The sequence below is a fragment of the Oncorhynchus clarkii genome, chromosome 15 (genome assembly GCF_045791955.1).
Source record: "Oncorhynchus clarkii lewisi isolate Uvic-CL-2024 chromosome 15, UVic_Ocla_1.0, whole genome shotgun sequence".
In the NCBI taxonomy this organism is placed as follows: Eukaryota; Metazoa; Chordata; class Actinopteri; order Salmoniformes; family Salmonidae; genus Oncorhynchus; species Oncorhynchus clarkii.
This window is the reverse complement of record NC_092161.1, coordinates 21,031,182-21,048,394: the sequence shown is the minus strand read 5'-3', so window position 1 is coordinate 21,048,394 and position 17,213 is coordinate 21,031,182. Positions and strand designations below refer to the sequence as shown.

General features: G+C 41.9%; 1 protein-coding gene across 23 annotated transcripts in view; it reads right to left on the bottom strand.

Annotated features, from left to right (window-relative positions):
• The window catches only part of LOC139367032 (erythrocyte membrane protein band 4.1-like 3a), an 86,318-nt gene that overhangs the window by 58,350 nt on the left and 10,755 nt on the right, over positions 1-17,213 (bottom strand). The window contains exon 1 of one of the 23 annotated variants that reach the window (XM_071104959.1): positions 2,723-2,823. The exons of 20 other annotated variants lie outside the window; for them this stretch is intronic. The gene's annotated coding sequence lies outside the window, so the exon portion shown is untranslated. Of the gene's footprint in view, positions 1-2,722; positions 2,824-17,213 lie in introns of those variants that run through there. 2 more of the 23 variants (XM_071104951.1, XM_071104941.1) reach the window with 2 other exon arrangements.

Here is a 17,213-nt window from a genome sequence, read left to right as displayed (position 1 = left end):
TTTGAACTCTCTTGGCTAAGCGGCAGCATGTAGCCTAGCAGTTAAGAGCGTTGGGCCTGTGACTGAAAGGTCGCCGGTTCGAATCCCTGAAAAGTCTGCCGATGTGCCCTTGAGCACGGCACCTAACCCTAACTGCTCCTGTAAATCAGTCTGGATAAGAGCGTCTGATAAATGACTGAAATGTAAATGTACTAGAGGTGCACAACCAAAGGACTTTACACTGCTATTGATAGAAAAGTCCCTTGGTATCTTCGTATTATTTCTGCTTTGCTCTGAATAGGCTGCTGCTCTGTGACTTGTTCCACTGTAGCCTAGATCCAGTGATTGAAACACTCGACACAGAGGCCAAAAGCCACTGGCCCATATTTAGACTGAGAAATCCATTCCAGACAAGCCAAGCATTGTTATTTGGCCCCCATTGCTCCACCACAGTACTACCCAACATATCACACTATAAATCTAGTATTTTGTGTTTTTACTCACAGGGTGGCCAGTATGGAAATGTATGCACTCACTACTGTAAGTTGCTCTGGATAAGAGCGTCTGCTAAATGACCAAAACGTAAAATGTTATGGTAAGAGATGCTGTATGTGTGACATTCTCCCATGTAACCTTACACCGCTGCACAGTAGCAGTATTGTTGCAGTAGTCCGTGGTCAGCATAACACACTTTAATAAGCCATCCATCAAAGTCATATAGTGTAGGACATAAGGATGATACGCGTCCATGAGAAAAATGGAACCCATCCACTGCTCCTGGACTGAAGAGCTTTACAGAAGGTTTAAACCCAGAATGGCTTCAGCAGCTGGACTGAAGAGCTTTACAGAAGGTTTAAACCCAGCATGGCTTCAGCAGCTGGACTGAAGAGCTTTACAGAAGGTTTAAACCCAGCATGGCTTCAGCAGCTGGACTGAAGAGCTTTACAGAAGGTTTAAACCCAGTATGGCTTCAGCAGCTGGATTGAAGAGCTTTACAGAAGGTTTAAACCCAGCATGGCTTCAGCAGCTGGACTGAAGAGCTTTACAGAAGGTTTAAACCCAGAATGGCTTCAGCAGCTGGACTGAAGAGCTTTACAGAAGGTTTAAACCCAGCATGACTTCAGCAGCTGGACTGAAGAGCTTTACAGAAGGTTTAAACCCAGCATGGCTTCAGCAGCTGGACTGAAGAGCTTTACAGAAGGTTTAAACCCAGCATGGCTTCAGCAGCTGGACTGAAGAGCTTTGCAGAAGGTTTAAACCCAGCATGGCTTCAGCAGCTGCACCGCTCCTTTCTTCTATCCGAGGCCTTATAACCATTATGTTGAATCAAAAGCTATTTTACTAATATTGACCAATGGTTGGCTGAGCTCTAGCCAAGATAAAGGATATTGGGCAGGTGTTAGTGAAACTGCAGCAATATGCTTATTTGTTTACTTCTCTGTTAGCCTCAACAGGCTGAGAGTGAGTCACTTTCTGAGGTGTGGTCACTGGTCAACGAACACAACCCTAGCATGCAGCTCACGTAAAGGAAACCATGACAATCACCATTCTGTGGACCATACTGCTTTTTGGAGAGAGTAAGTATTGGTATGGACACACATTGATGCCCTCTACCTCTTCAAATACGCTAAGAAAATAAATCAAGTTCCAGATAGCCTATCACTTTAAACATTCCAAGCAGAGTGATGCAGACATTATCATAACCATTTCATTTCAAATCAATCATAGCATTACCTTGTGCTGGAGTTTGCAGTTTCTACATCATAAATCAAAATTATGATAAAAACAGACAAATAGCAAACATGTACCTATGTAAACAGTTTATTACATTTACACACAAACATAGTTGTAAATTGTTGGCCTATTATAACCCATTTCTGATGTCCCGTGGTGACAGATGAGACCAAAATAAAAACACATCCATAAAATAGTAAACAATGGACCACTATAGCTACATTTTCTGACCCATGAGCTTGCAGCACCACCTGTGTCTGTAGCATGTGCCCTCACTTTGCTAACCATGATGTGGGCTGAAAAACGCCCCGTTGGGCGAGTAAACCAGCTGGCCGAGCAGCCACAAGACGCTCTCCTCTCCTCCTCTCCATCTACCGAACAGTCAGGCCACACCCACCGCATTGCAGAAATACCGAAAACCGAGACAGGAACTTCGGGATTGCAAGTCATAACTGTCATACACCGGTGATAGTCTACCAATAACTTATCAAAACCGCTAGACGTTACGCATACCGCCATAGTAAATTGTACAAAACAGAGCACAACTCCCACAAAACAATACAACGTACAACTTTTCCTTTGATGCGCAAGAATCCGTGCGTAATCCAATTATTAGACACTTTTTAACCAGTCGCAAATAGGCATCGGGCGTTTTGATCACATGGCCATGATACTGTATCCAGAGGAAAATTATACTCATATGATACAAAGTAGCTTATGCAGAAAGCATGATTTCTCAAATTACAATGAGGGATACAAAGATTCAATAAAGATTAACAAATCTCCATTCGTCTTGAATGTTACTATAACTAAGTTATCCATGAGCAGTATTTTTTGTACAAGGGAATCGCCTCGTCATCTCCTGTAAATGATGCAACGGCCGCACGTCACATTTTCAGATGAAAACATCGATAATGAAACTATTTTCTCTCTTTCCACAATTAATGTGCGACTACTGAATTCAATACACGAGTCCCCTTTATGAAATCTGGAGTTACTATTGCATTACCGGGTATCCTGTGTCCTCCAAAATCCGTTGTCTGAGGTGCAGTTTCTCCAAGCTTTGGCTGCCGACTCCGGTAGTCCCCCTATGTCATCCTGCCACCGCCTGCAGTAGCCAAGCTAGGTTGCCACCGTAGGCTACACCGGGCACACGGAATTCTGGGATAGCCAACAATGCCCACTTTATGAAAAAAAACATCTGGACATATCACGACCCAGAGATGGATAATACCTGGGATTGAATTATGCTGTGTAATTATACCTCTACAAAAGTATACCTCTACAAAGTCCCTGCTGTTTAGGTCCTAATCACAAGGAGCTATCACGCACTCACGCATACATAACCTACTTATTCAAACTTCTGTAGTGTTATTATTTCTATATTTTTGCTTACACTTATTTTCATATTGACATAAGCTTTCCATACAGCAGAGTGTAGGTTCATAATATTTTTGTTATGAGCAATTTGGTGATCCTATAGTGGTATTAGTGCCCACACCACAGTTGGGCATTAGGGACTCCCCTGGCAACAGTTCAAGTTGGAGCTCTTCCATACAACACATACAGGTACACACATCCTTGAAGTTTTGGAATAAAACCAGAATCTGCCAGAGACCATGGTAAACAAATTGCTAGCTGTAAAGTTGTTTTATTTGGCTCTCAGTATGCACTTGGTACAGTGGCAGCTGGTGGGAAAAGTTGGGGGGGGAGGATGGATGAAAATTATGTTTGTTGTTGAAAATTACGTTTTTAAAAATGAACTGATGTTTTACAAGCCATCCTCTATCTAATGTGCAGGTTGATGTTTATTGACACGAATCTTGCCCTGGAGGCAGAACTGAGTGATATCCACTAGATTGGCCAGCTGCAAACTTAAAATTGGCTATATTGTAAACATTCATGAAAACAAAACTTAATTTAAGAATAGGGTTAGGCATTAGGGTTAGCAGTGTGGTTAAGGTTAGGTTAAACATTTGATGACTTTGTGGCTTTGCCAGCTAGTGACCATGCTGCAGAGGTGCCTCCAGAACAAGATTCATGATGAAAAACGCTAACCTGCTATCCAACATGCATAGAACAACAACACAGTTTAAATAATCTATGAGAACACAACTCAAAACTACTACATGAAACTACAGTATACACAACACACAAAACAGATAACACAATGTCTGTTTACTGTCAATGTGCAATGGCAAAGGCTCCCGAGTGGTGCGGCGGTCTAAGGCACTGCATCTCACTGCTAGAGGTGTCACTACAGACCCTGGTTTGAGTCCAGGCTGTATCACAACAGGCTGTGATTGGGAGTCCCATAGGGCGGCACACAATTGGCCCAGCATCGTCCGGGTTAGAGTTTGGCCGGGGTAGGCCGTCATTGTAAATAATTTGTTCTTAACTGACTTGCCTAGTTAAATAAAGGTTAAATACAAAATAATAATAATAAAGTGTCGGAATTCAGATATGACGTCATTGTTGGAGCACTATTCGCAGATATTTTAAACTATGGCACAGAACATGGTTCAATGCGCTAATAAATCAGCATAACCTACTTTTTCAGTTTGCAGGCGTCTTGGAGCTAGAATTGGGATAATTTATACTGTGCTAATGCCGAAACAAAAAAAGGGTAACAGAGAGCAATGTACAATACGGCGAACTTAGCAAACGAGGCATTTGTGGTAACAGTATGGAGGCCGCCATCGTTATGCACCTCTGCTATTAACAACCTGAATCCTGACCTTCAGTCTGGTGAGGACCTTCAGGGGGCCATCTGGGTCTATTTCCATTCAGCCAGATTGGCTTGATTATATTTGCGATATCCATTTATATTAAAATGCCACAGAAAATGCATTTATGATGCTCTGTAGACCTGAGTGCATTAGCGGATATGGTCTGATGCTACCAATGACCATCAGAAGTAACCTATCAAATTATAAATCAGTTTAGACTCCTCAAAATGAAGATTCATAACAGTAACTTTAGTATAGATGACTTAGTGTAAGGTTCTGTATTTATTTTCTTAGTCAACCTTGTGTTCTGTTTCGTTGTGTTCTTGAACGTAGCCCTGTTTCTTTGTGTTCTTGAACGTAGCCCTGTCTTTCATTTTTATTCTTTGATTTCACCTGTGGTAGTTACTCACTTGGTCTCATCAGCTCCTTATTTAGTTCAGTTCATTCTGTTTGTGCCTTTGTGAGGTATTGTTTGTTTTAACTCTACTAAGCCTTTTCCTAGCTCGTTTGTGAGAACCAGTTATAGCCTTCAGTCCTAGTTTTGATTCACCTGCCTGTTTGCCTACCTGTGTATGACCATTGCCTGCCTGTGAAATAAACACCTGCCGCGCTCTGTGAGTGAATCTACACCATTTTCTCACTGAGTATTCATTACACTTAGATTGCAAGTTGAATTATGAAGCCAGCAAACATTATTAAATGTACAAACATTTCAGGTCATATTACCAGATCAAACGACAATGAAACCTCCTATGAAGAGCATCCATGTTTTTGAATATGCTAAATAAAATATGCTATTTTATTAAATAATTTGTATGACGGGCATATTATCAAATAGCTGAAAAGCCAACCCTAAAATAAAACACAAAGAATAGGAAATAAAGATCCTATATTGTTTCCTTTGACATATCTGACTTGTCGTTTTCCAAGTGAAGATGTTATATCATTGACTACCCGGGACACCTTCCCAAAAGCACAAGGCATGCATTGGTAAACGACAACCTATTAAGGTCATCCAGTCTGATGTATCTGTGTTTGAATTATAATCTTTGCCATGGTCTGACTTCTGACTGTCATCTCATCTCCCCAAGTTCCATACCTGCCTACATGTACATACAGTGCATTTGGAAAGTAATCAGACCCCTTGACTTTTTCCAAATTTTTTTATGTTTCAACCTTATTCTCAAATGGATTAAATAGTTTTTTCCCCCTCATCAATCTACACACAACACAACATACAGTGGGGCAAAAAAGTATTTAGTCAGCCACCAATTGTGCAAGTTCTCCCACTTAAAAAGATGAGAGAGGCCTGTAATTTTCATCATAGGTACACTTCAACTATGACAGACAAAATGAGAAGAAAAAAATCCAGAAAATCACATTGTAGGATTTTTAATGAATTTATTTGCAAATTATGGTGGAAAATAAGTATTTGGTCAATAACCAAAGTTTATCTCAATACTTTGTTATATACCCTTTGTTGGCAATGACAGAGGTCAAATGTTTTCTGCAAGTCTTCACAAGGTTTTCACACACTGTTGCTGGTATTTTGGCCCATTCCTCCATGCAGATCTCCTCTAGAGCAGTGATGTTTTGGGGCTGTTGCTGGGCAACACAGACTTTCAACTCCCTCCAAAGATGTTATATGGGGTTGAGATCTGGAGACTGGCTAGGCCACTCCGGGATCTTGAAATGCTTCTTACGAAGCCACTCCTTCGTTGCCCGGGCGGTGTGTTTGGGATCATTGTCATGCTGAAAGACCCAGCCACGTTTCATCTTCAATGCCCTTGCTGATGGAAGGAGGTTTTCACTCAAAATCTCACGATACATGGCCCCATTCATTCTTACCTTTACACGGATCAGTCGTCCTGGCCCTTTGCAGAAAAACAGCCCCAAAGCATGATGTTTCCACCCCAATGCTTCACAGTAGGTATGGTGTTCTTTGGATGCAACTCAGCATTCTTTGTCCTCCAAAAACGACGAGTTGAGTTTTTACCAAAAAGTTCTATTTTGGTTTCATCTGACCATATGACATTCTCCTAATCTTCTTCTGGATCATCCAAATGCTCTCTAGCAAACTTCAGACGGGCCTGGACATGTACTGGCTTAAGCAGGGGGACACGTCTGGCACTGCAGGATTTGAGTCCCTGGCGGCGTAGTGTGTTACTGAAGGTAGGCTTTGTTACTTTGGTCCCAGCTCTCTGCAGGTCATTCCCTATGTCCCCCCGTGTGGTTCTGGGATTTTTGCTCACTGTTCTTGTGATCATTTTGACCCCACGGGGTGATCTTGCGTGGAGCCACAGATCGAGGGAGATTATCAGTGGTCTTGTATGTCTTCCATTTCCTAATAATTGCTCCCACAGTTGATTTCTTCAAACCAAGCTGCTTACCTATTGCAGATTCAGTCTTCCCAGCCTGGTGCAGGTCTACAATTTTGTTTCTGATGTCCTTTGACAGCTCTTTGGTCTTGGCCATAGTAGAGTTTGGAGTGTGACTGTTTGAGGTTGTGGACAGTTGTCTTTTATACTGATAAGTTCAAACAGGTGCCATTAATACAGGTAATGAGTGGAGGACAGAGGAGCCTCTTAAAGAAGAAGTTACAGGTCTGTGAGAGCCATAAATCTTGCAAATACTTATTTTCCACCATCATTTGCAAATAAATTCATTAAAAATCCTACAATGTGATTTTCTGGATTTTTTTCTTCTCATTTTGTCTGTCATAGTTGAAGTGTACCTATGATGAAAATTACAGGCCTCTCTCATCTTTTTAAGTGGGAGACCTTGCACAATTGGTGGCTGACTAAATACTTTTTTGCCCCACTGTAACTGGTTTGTATATAATTTTTTTTTAAAGGAAATAATCACATTTACATAAGTATTCAGACCCTTTACTCAGTACTTTGTTGAAGCACCTTTGACAGAGATTACACCATCGAGTCTTCTTCGGTATGACGCTAAAAGCTTGGCATATCTGTATTTGGGGGGTTTCTCCCATTCTTCTCTGCAGATCCTCTCAAGCTATGTCAGGATGGATGGGGATCGTCACTGCACAGCTATTTTCAGATCTCTCCAAAGATGTTTGATCAGCTTCAAGTCCGAGCTCTGGCTGGGCCACTCAAGGGCATTCAGAGACTTGTCACGAAGCCACGTCTGTGTTGTCTTGGCTGTGTGCTTAGGGTTGTTGTCCTGTTGGAAGGTGAACCTTTGAGGCAGTCTGAGGTCCTGAGCACTCTGGAGCAGGTTTTCATCAAGGATCTCTCTGTACTTTGATCTGTTCATCTTTCCCTTGATCCTGACTAGTCTCCCAGTCCCTACCACTGAAAAACATCCCCAAAGCATGAGGCTGCCACCACCATGTTCACCATCGGGATGTTGCCAGGTTTCTTCCAAACATGACACTTGGCATTCAGGCCAAAGAGTTCAATCTTGGTTTCATCAGACCAGAGAATCTTGTTTCTCATGGTCTGAGAGTCCTTAAGGGGCCTTTTGGCAAACTCCAAGCTGTCTGTCATGTGCCTTTTACTGAGGAGTGGCTTCAGTCTGGCCATTCTACCATAAAGGCCTGATTGGTGGAGTGCTGCAGAGATGGTTGTCCTTCTGAAAGGTTCTCCCATCTCCACAGAGCTCTGTCAGAGTGACCATCGGGTTCTTTGTCACCTCCCTGACCAAGGCCCTTCTCCCCCAATTGTTCAGTTTGGCTGGGTGGCCAGCTCTAGGAAGAGTCTTGGTTGTTCCAAACTTCTTCCATTTAAGAATGATGGAGGCCACTGTGTTCTTGGGGACCTGCATTGCTTGCTGTTTTGGGTTTTAGGCTGGGTTTCTGTATAGCATTGTGTGTCATCTGCTGATGTAAAAAGGGCTTTATAAATACATTTGATTGATTGATTGATTGACCTTCAAAGCTGTAGAATTCTTTTGCAGTTTTGTCACACAACACAATGCCACAGATGTCTCAAATTTTTAGGGATCGTGCAATTGGAATGCTGACTGCAGGAATGTCCACCAGAGCTGTTGCCAGATAATTGAATGTTCATTTCTCTACCATAAGGTAATGTCAACGTTGTGAACAGAGTGCCCCATGGTGGAGGTGGGGTTATGGTATGGGCAGGCATAAGCTATGGACAATGAACATAATTGCATTTCATTGATGGCAATTTGAATGCACAGAGATACCGTGATAAGATCCTGAGGCCCATTGTCGTGCCATTCATCTGCCGCCATCACCTCATGTTTCAGTATTATAATGCATGGCCCCTTGTCGCAAAGATCTGTACACAATTCCTGGAAGCTGAAAATGTCTCAGTTCTTCCAAGGCCTGCATACTCACCAGACATGTCACCCATTGAGCATGTTTGGGATGCTCTGGATCGACATACACTACAGCTTGTTCCAGTTCCTGCCAATATCCAGCAACTTTGCACAACCATTGAAGAGGAGTGAGACAACATTCCACAGGTCACAATCAACAGTCTGATCAACTCTATGTGACGGAGTTGTGTCGCGCTGCATGAAGCAAATGGTGGTCACACCTTATACTGTGGTTTTCTGATCCACACCCTACCTTTTTTAAGGTATCTGTAACCAACAGATGCATATCTGTATTCCAAGTCATGTTAAATCCATAGATTAGGGCCTAATAAATGTATTTTACTTGTAAGTGTAGGTCTTGAAATTGTTGCATGTTGCGTTTCCATTTTTGTTCAGTATAGCTTCCTCTCAATTTTTATTTCTCATGTTTTTATATATGTTTTTATTAATTATCCTATTTGATATTGAATACTGCATTGTTGGGTAGGGTATGTAAGCTAAGCATTTCACTGTAGTTGTGCATGTGACAAATAAAACTTGAAACTTCAAAGAATAGAGTGGGTAGATGGTTGGCTGTTTCGTCATAGCCCCCCTCCCAACCCCCCTTGGGGGAACTAATAATCCACATAACAGATTAGTAGGGGGATGAAAAGGAAATGGTTTGGAAGGTTTCCAGACACTGAGCACTCTGACTCAGAGCCTTCAGCAAATTGTAAGTGTTGCCTGAGCGGCGCCAAATCCAAGTCTCATTTACTGTTTGATGCATTTCTGTGTAGGCCAATCTCACTCCAACTGGCAACCTGTTTTCGAACAGTGAGCCATCATCCTGCAAGTGGGACTAACGACATTAAGTAGCACTCAAGAGCGAATTATAGCTGTCTTAGGTTCATGTCTTGCTATGTGTAATGATACTCATAATATTATTCACATGGAACTATTCCACAGCAGAGAGTATATGGCGGCTTGTGGAATTGCACCCTGTAACACCCTGTTGCCGTACTCTTTTAAATCCAATTTTTATTTAATGCATGCTATCATCATCAGGTCAAAGAATTCAACTATAAAAACACTTGGGAAGCAACTACATTGTGAATGGATTACAACAACAAAAAGTGAATACCTTACATTCTGATGAACAGAATTCCTCAACCCAATCAGTAACACGTGGCTCTATAAAACAAAATGTCCCTTACAAGCAAAAAGTTATTGCACCACTATACAGTACCTCTGCGCTCCATATGGCCCCTTCATATTAAAGCAGTAATGCTCTCTGCATGCTGATGGGAAGCCTTAGTCCCAGAGGCTTCGGCTCCACGCCTGCAGACTCTCAAGGATATTGTTGTTTGTTAAGTGTCATCGCCGGGTGAGAACCTGGGCAAGGACAACGAGGAGCTGGAGCTTCACAGATACACAACGAAAACCCTGGCCGTGTCCATTCGGCACACCAACGGAAAATGTTTTAAAACGTTTTGCCAAGGAAAACTAAAATGAGAGTTTGTTATTGTACAAGTCCAGGTAGGCCCTCCATGTTTCAGTCTGTTTTGTTACGTTTAGAGTCTAACGTACACGACCCTGGCCACCAATGAGACACCAGTCAACTCCGAGGTATGACTCATTACCACAGACTCCTAATTATCGGATGAAAAATAGACAAGCCGATGAAGATTCATTAAACACTCGACTGCTTCTGACGTGAGGGGCAAGTCAATCACTGTTTAATCAGGAACTGAATTTTAATGACTTTAAGTATGCTTCAAGAACCAACTGTCAAAACAAAGATGGTAAAGGTAAAAATTAAAAGGCAAGGAGGAGGAGCAGCCATGGCAGAGATAAGAACATTGCATTTGCTTTTTTAATTGTTTTCAAAGCCAGACAACAAACTGTCTTCTGAAACGTGTTTAGTCTGAGCTCAGGCCGACCATGCAAAATCCTTTGTTGCGTTAGTGTTACTCTGGATAAGCCTTTTTTCTGCCATACGTGCTTAATCCATGGAGGTAGCTTTCTCTCCACAACTGGAAGGAAAATGTGACTGTTTCTCCTGTGGGGCAATTCAGCACAGCAGCAATCAAGGCATATTTCAAGATTTCTTTATTCAGATTAAAAGCTTCCATGACAACATGTTTCAACTGCAAGCCTTTCAGAACAAATATAGTAGAGTTGTCATGAATGAGGGTGATGCTGTACAATTTTCCCTTCATTTTGGAGAGACTAGGCCTATGAAACCTAGTTGTTACTCTTGCTGCTTTCACATTGGATTTACAGATTTTGACTGTAAAAAGAAATGGGGTAATGTTTATATTATCCCCTTATAAACAGGCCCATTTTTACCACATTCTTGACTGCATATGCCTTTTATACCTATGGTGCGCATGCCGGCATGCTGGGGATGAGTGGTAGTAGTGGTGTGAAGATGTGGGTGGGCGTCTATTTTAATAAATCCATTGAGAATATACACCATCAAAAAGAAATGGCACATTTTTTGTTTAATTATGTTATGACCAAATTAAATCAATAGTTAATTATTTTGTTCATTAAACAGACAAGACACACCTACCCCAATCACAGTCAAACACATATATTTTGTAGTAAGAATATAATGGAATATAACAGAATAAAATACAAATAATATTTTTCCCACACAACCCACACAAGTCTCGTGTCCATATTTCACAACCTTTGTGGGCTTTTGGAGTTGTCTATACGCGATCCAGCAAAATAATAGGCCTACACTTGATTTAGGCTACATTATTGCATGCTAAATGTTTCTGATCAGTGATAGATGAGCAAATGAATAGATGAGCTATACCACCTCCACTTATTTGCCCAGCCAGAAACCAATTAACCAAATAGCCTATAAGACAGAGATTCAGTGAAACAAAATCACATTGATTGAGACAAGTCAAGACACACTGAGATAAGTCAGTGGTCACAGGCTTTTGGTCAGGAGTAGGCCTAGGCTACTAAGCGACTGTGAGTTCAGAGCAAAATAATCCACTTGTTAAACTACATAACATGCTGGCAAAATGTTCTAACAAATGAGCCAACAAGAAAAGTTGATAATGAGCAGCACTCACCTCAACTTAGCTAACATTTCCCCAACTAACTATAGCTTAACAAATATCTAAACGGAGATTCAGTGAAAAGTCAAATCTGACATTGATTTATCAAGACGAGTCCCCAAGCTTATCTCAAAGTAAGGCGAAGGTGGTGTCCCAATCAAAATGGTGCTGAAGTTATAATCTAGTTGACCACACGCGGGTAGGCTATTGCTTCAAATGTATTACAATGGTTAGATGACTTTGGGAGTTTCAGTAAGCAACCATTTGAAACATGCCTTCAATTGCATTAAGATGCTTTATTCCAATATTTTTCTCATTCAGTGATATTTATTCCTACAATAAATCTTTATGGACCATCCAGTTGTGGTTAAGATAACAGTGCATGCTTAGTGGTGGGCTATGCAAAGAGATGTGACAAGTGACATGCCAAGCAAAGTTTAGAACTGGCAGGAGGATGGTTAACGGGTGCTGCCTAGCAACCATACATGAGTTTAACGGCGCAGTGCCTGCCAATGCCACCTCAGCATTACGGCTATGTTTCATACTAAGACGTAGGCAGAAGTTGACCTAAATGATTACTAGGTTGCTAGGCGGAAATAATACCGGCAATACCTTTCAGATATAAGGAAAAGGCGAAAAACAGTTGCCGGTATGTCAAAGTTGCCGTCAAAACGTCTTAGTGTGAAAGGGATATATGTAACATGGGTTTGGTACTGTAGGCCTACACAGCAATGTTTAACCAAACATATGAGGCAATCTTCAGTAAAAACAGATCTGCACCACATTCTACACCAATAACATCTAATCAACAATTCTGTTTCAAATCCAAAGTAAGTCTTCACAAGATCCAAAATGGAAACGATGCTCAGCCGAACACAGTCGGCCCACAACAGCAGGAGAAATATCCATTGAATAAGTGAGAACTCCACAAAGACCTAATTATTTTGCAATCAAAGACAATGTAATAGTGCGTCTCATAATGAATTCATATTTCAACAATGGCGAGCTCCTTGTGAATCTCTCCTAACAGTGTTTACAAAAGGGTAAAAGGAGGGGAACGAGTAAAATTAGGCTACACTGTGATGTTGACAGAAAGTTATTGGGGCAATTAAGCTTTCATATGGAATTGGAAAACTATGCTTAATTACACAGCGTAAGGATACAAAAAGGGATACAAAACTACATCAAATCTCTTCAATTCTGTAAAAACAGTGTTTATTCCTCCTATTATCCAATGAGACAAAGTCAAATATTTAGTCTCCAAAAGATTTAAATGTTCCACTGAAGATCACAATCATTCTAGACAGACAGTATCCCACCAATCAGTAAAATATTTAGAAACCCATCACATCGCCAATCACACTTCAGATGTGTTTGTGTGTGTGTGTGTGTGTGTGTGTGTGTGTGTGTGTGTGTGTGTGTGTGTGTGTGTGAAACGAGTGAGTGAAATAACGGAAGAGAGAAGATGAAGGGAGCCCTGAATCATATTATCACTGGCTGTTCGGACAGGCAACTTAACCAGCGCACCGGAGAAGACATGATCACGGCTGTGTGGGGCAAATTGAAGGACTGTTTCCTGAGAATATGTCCACACAACACTATGTTCGTTTAGTTTCGTAAGCATTACATGTCGCGTTATTGATGTGTTGCTAATCGGACTGGTATATCCATCTGCTGCCAGCAGGTTATTTGCATAGCCATGTGCTAATGTGAAGAGGTTGTAGGAGAGATCTAAATCAATTTATAAAATGGGTGGTTTGGAATTCCCATTGTTAGATCCTGCCCCTGATATAATAGACAACATACATATGGCCAGTACATTCATAAAAATTGCCATTGTTTATGTCGTTACCTAGCAACGCACTACTATTTTTACAGATCCACTGCCCAGCCATGCAATTTATGAACTTGATATCAACTATGAAAAGCAATTACAAATGATGTCTGATGTTTTTGTTGCAATATTGAAATTCGATATCCACTGTGTCCCATAATAATGAATGTGTCGGGAGTCGGGATGAGACAGACAGGCAGCGTTTCTCCAGTCAAAATGAATCAGCATAATTTTCATGGATATATACCAACAACAAAAAAATAGATGGAAAAACAGGTAACACTAAATGAAATGCAGCTAGTTTGCTGCCTTTCAGTCTGAAGTGATTGTGTTAGCTGTGTAGTTGGCAAGCTAAAAAGGGGGAAGAGCCTCCATAGCAGGCAATACAAATAGAACTAACGACCAGAGAACACCTAAAATTGCACTTGACAATCAGTGTTAGTGAATGTAGCATCACGTTTTGTTGAAAATGTTATGGTTAGGGAATGTTGCTTTTTTAATGCTGGTAACTCATTGTATAAAACAAATAATATATTAGAGTCCACGTGTTATGACATTTTTATCATGGCTGTGGTGGTATACTCAGCTTCGCCTCGTGGCTATGACCACGTCACAACCATGATAAAAATGTCATAACACATGGCCTCTTATGTATTATTTTTTAAGTGATGGTGCTGTAGGGGTGCCCATGGCTTGGTGGGCCACTCTCCAGGGTCAACCTATTAGCTACAAGCCTATATCATCACTTAGCCTATTCAAAAATAAGCCCTCTGTACACAGACCATCTGATGTGTTAGCATGGTCCAAGTTTAGATGCACTATCTCACTGTCATCAACATTCAATCAACATTCAACACCTCCAGGCTGCTCTTAATGATTATGCTGTTCATTCACACCCTGCAGGATCAGTCCAGCCTATGACCAATCTGCCACACATTGTCCAAAACTGTGATTTAGCCAATGGATTACAGCTAATCTGTAGTAAACCCCCAATCCCTCGCAGACAACGGCTTAGAGTTCGATTTCAAATTAACACAGTCACCTACATTACTGTTGCACATTACTGTGCCCCGTTGTCAAGGATGGACACAAGAATGAAATGAAAAACACATTAGTACATCAGTGACACCAAGATATATCTGATAAACCAGGAGGGTTAGGATCAATGTTGTTGACTACAAACTGTTGACAAAAACAGTGATACATTAACTACGTGTGGCCCACGCGGGAATCAAACCCACAGCCCTGGCGTTGCTATCACCACGCTCTAACCCACGGAGTCATTGAAATCATAACTATTAAAAAATATATAGAACAGGGGAGAAAGTATAACATCTGAGGGACAGATTTCTTCGCTAGACGGTGAGAAGGGAAAGCAACAGAGCTATAAAACAACATGGCAGACAGACGGAGAGACAGAGGGCAGTCCCAATGACTGGCTGCTTTCCCCACCCATCCTTTGTATGGGCCCAGCAGCTGAACTAGTATGTTAGAATTCTCCTCAGATACCCTTTCTCCTGCCTTCACAAGACTGGGCTCCATACAACCATCACACCACCATTAAGTGACATGCATGTTCCGCTACATTGCAGTCCCTGAAGCCTATAGGACTTGACCTAACATTAGAAATGCAAAGCTCACAGATATGTTACACTTTCTCCGCTGTTCTCTATATTTTTTAATAGTTATGATTTCAATGACTACGTGGGTTAGAGCGTGGTGATAGCAACGTCAGGGCTGTGGGTTTGATTCCCGCATGGGCCACACGTAGTTAATGTATCACTGTTTTTGTCAACAGTTTGGGGTGGCAGGGTAGCCTAGTGGTTAGAGTGTTGGACTAGTAACCGAAAGGTTGCAAGTTCATATCCCCGAGCTGACAAGGTACAAATCTGTCGTTCTGCCCCTGAACAGGCTAACTGCCCAGGCTAACTGTTCCTAGGCCGTCATTGAAAATAAGAATGTGTGCGCTGTACTGCAGCGCCAGCTGTGCCATCAGAGTCCTGGGTTCGCGCCCAGGCTCTGTCGTAACCGGCCGCGACCGGGAGGTCCGTGGGGCGACGCACAATTGGCCTAGCGTCGCCCGGGTTAGGGAGGGCTTGGTCGGTAGGGGTGTCCTTGTCTCATCGCGCACCAGCGACTCCTGTGGCGGGCTGGGCGCGGTGTTTCCTCCGGCGCATTGGTGCGGCTGGCTTCCGGGTTGGATGTGCGGCTTGGTTGGTTGTGTATCGGAGGACGCATGACTTTCAACCTTCGTCTCTCCCGAGCCCGTACGGGAGTTGTAGCGATGAGACAAGATAGTAGCTACTACAACAATTGGATACTACGAAATTGGGGAGAAAAAGGGGTAAAAATTAAACAAAAAGAAAATAAGAATTTGTTCTTAACTGCCGCAGTTAAATAAAAGGTTAAAAAAAAAATATATCTACACTGTACATGGCTATTTACATGTCATTACCATGTTATAAGTCATGGTTAGGCTGGTAAAGCACCACTGCAGTGAAGCTTCGTCTCTTCATCTTTACTGAAAACACAGGCTAAATCAAATCAATATGGAGGATGCACACCGATTTACTTTCACCTGTCTAGTTTTTGAATGTCACTGTATATGGAGGAAAGGAGACAAGGGGATTGAGGATGGAGGACGTCACTTTGCACTATTGAGATGCACCCTAGGAAACAGATATAGACCGGAGCAGTAGGTGGGTGGGATGCTTTATCTGTCCTCGCACCTGAGTCCGCCCCACACTGGTTAAATAGATCCTCAATTGTTCACGACCAGGGGGGAGTCCAGACGCCTCAGGCTAGCCGCCCGCCACAAAGCAGACACGTGTATTCATGCAAAGCCATACAACAACAAATGCCCTAACTGATAGCTACTGGCTAATGTGGTGTATGGTAGTCGGTAATCGAAACGGGAAATAGCGGGGTGGTAGTGTGTGTGTGTGTGTGTGTGTGTGTGTGTGTGTGTGTGTGTGTGTGTGCGTGCGTGCGTGCGTGTGTGCGTGCGTGGGTGGGTATATATGGAGATATTGCTGATGAGTCAGTCACAGAGCAGACAAGGCCCATGGCGAGGAGAGAAGTAGCTTAGCGTCACAGTCTACGACGGATACACACACAAGCTTAGTCATACAAACACATATAGACAAGTGCACAGCAGAGCTGGCTTCAAATACATGTGTATTTAAGTATTTGTCATTGAAATATTTGTATTTGAGTATTTTCAAATAATGTGGTGTAGAATCAACTACTTCTATTAGTTATTTGAAAGTATTTTCAAATCATTTCCAATAAACAGCCAACAATTTGAAACTATTTTAAAATATGTGTTTCCATTTACATTACAGGACCAAACAGTAATCCTAAAACCAAACAGAACTGAGCTGAAATGCCTGGGAGTATTCACATATTTCAATATTTGTATTTGAAAATACTTTGAAATGTAAGTTAAAGTAATACAAATAAATATATAAATATTTGAACCCAGGTCTGGAGCGCACACACACACCCACACACACACACTTGTGAAGTCACACACATGCATGTATGTGCATACATACACAAACTCACAGG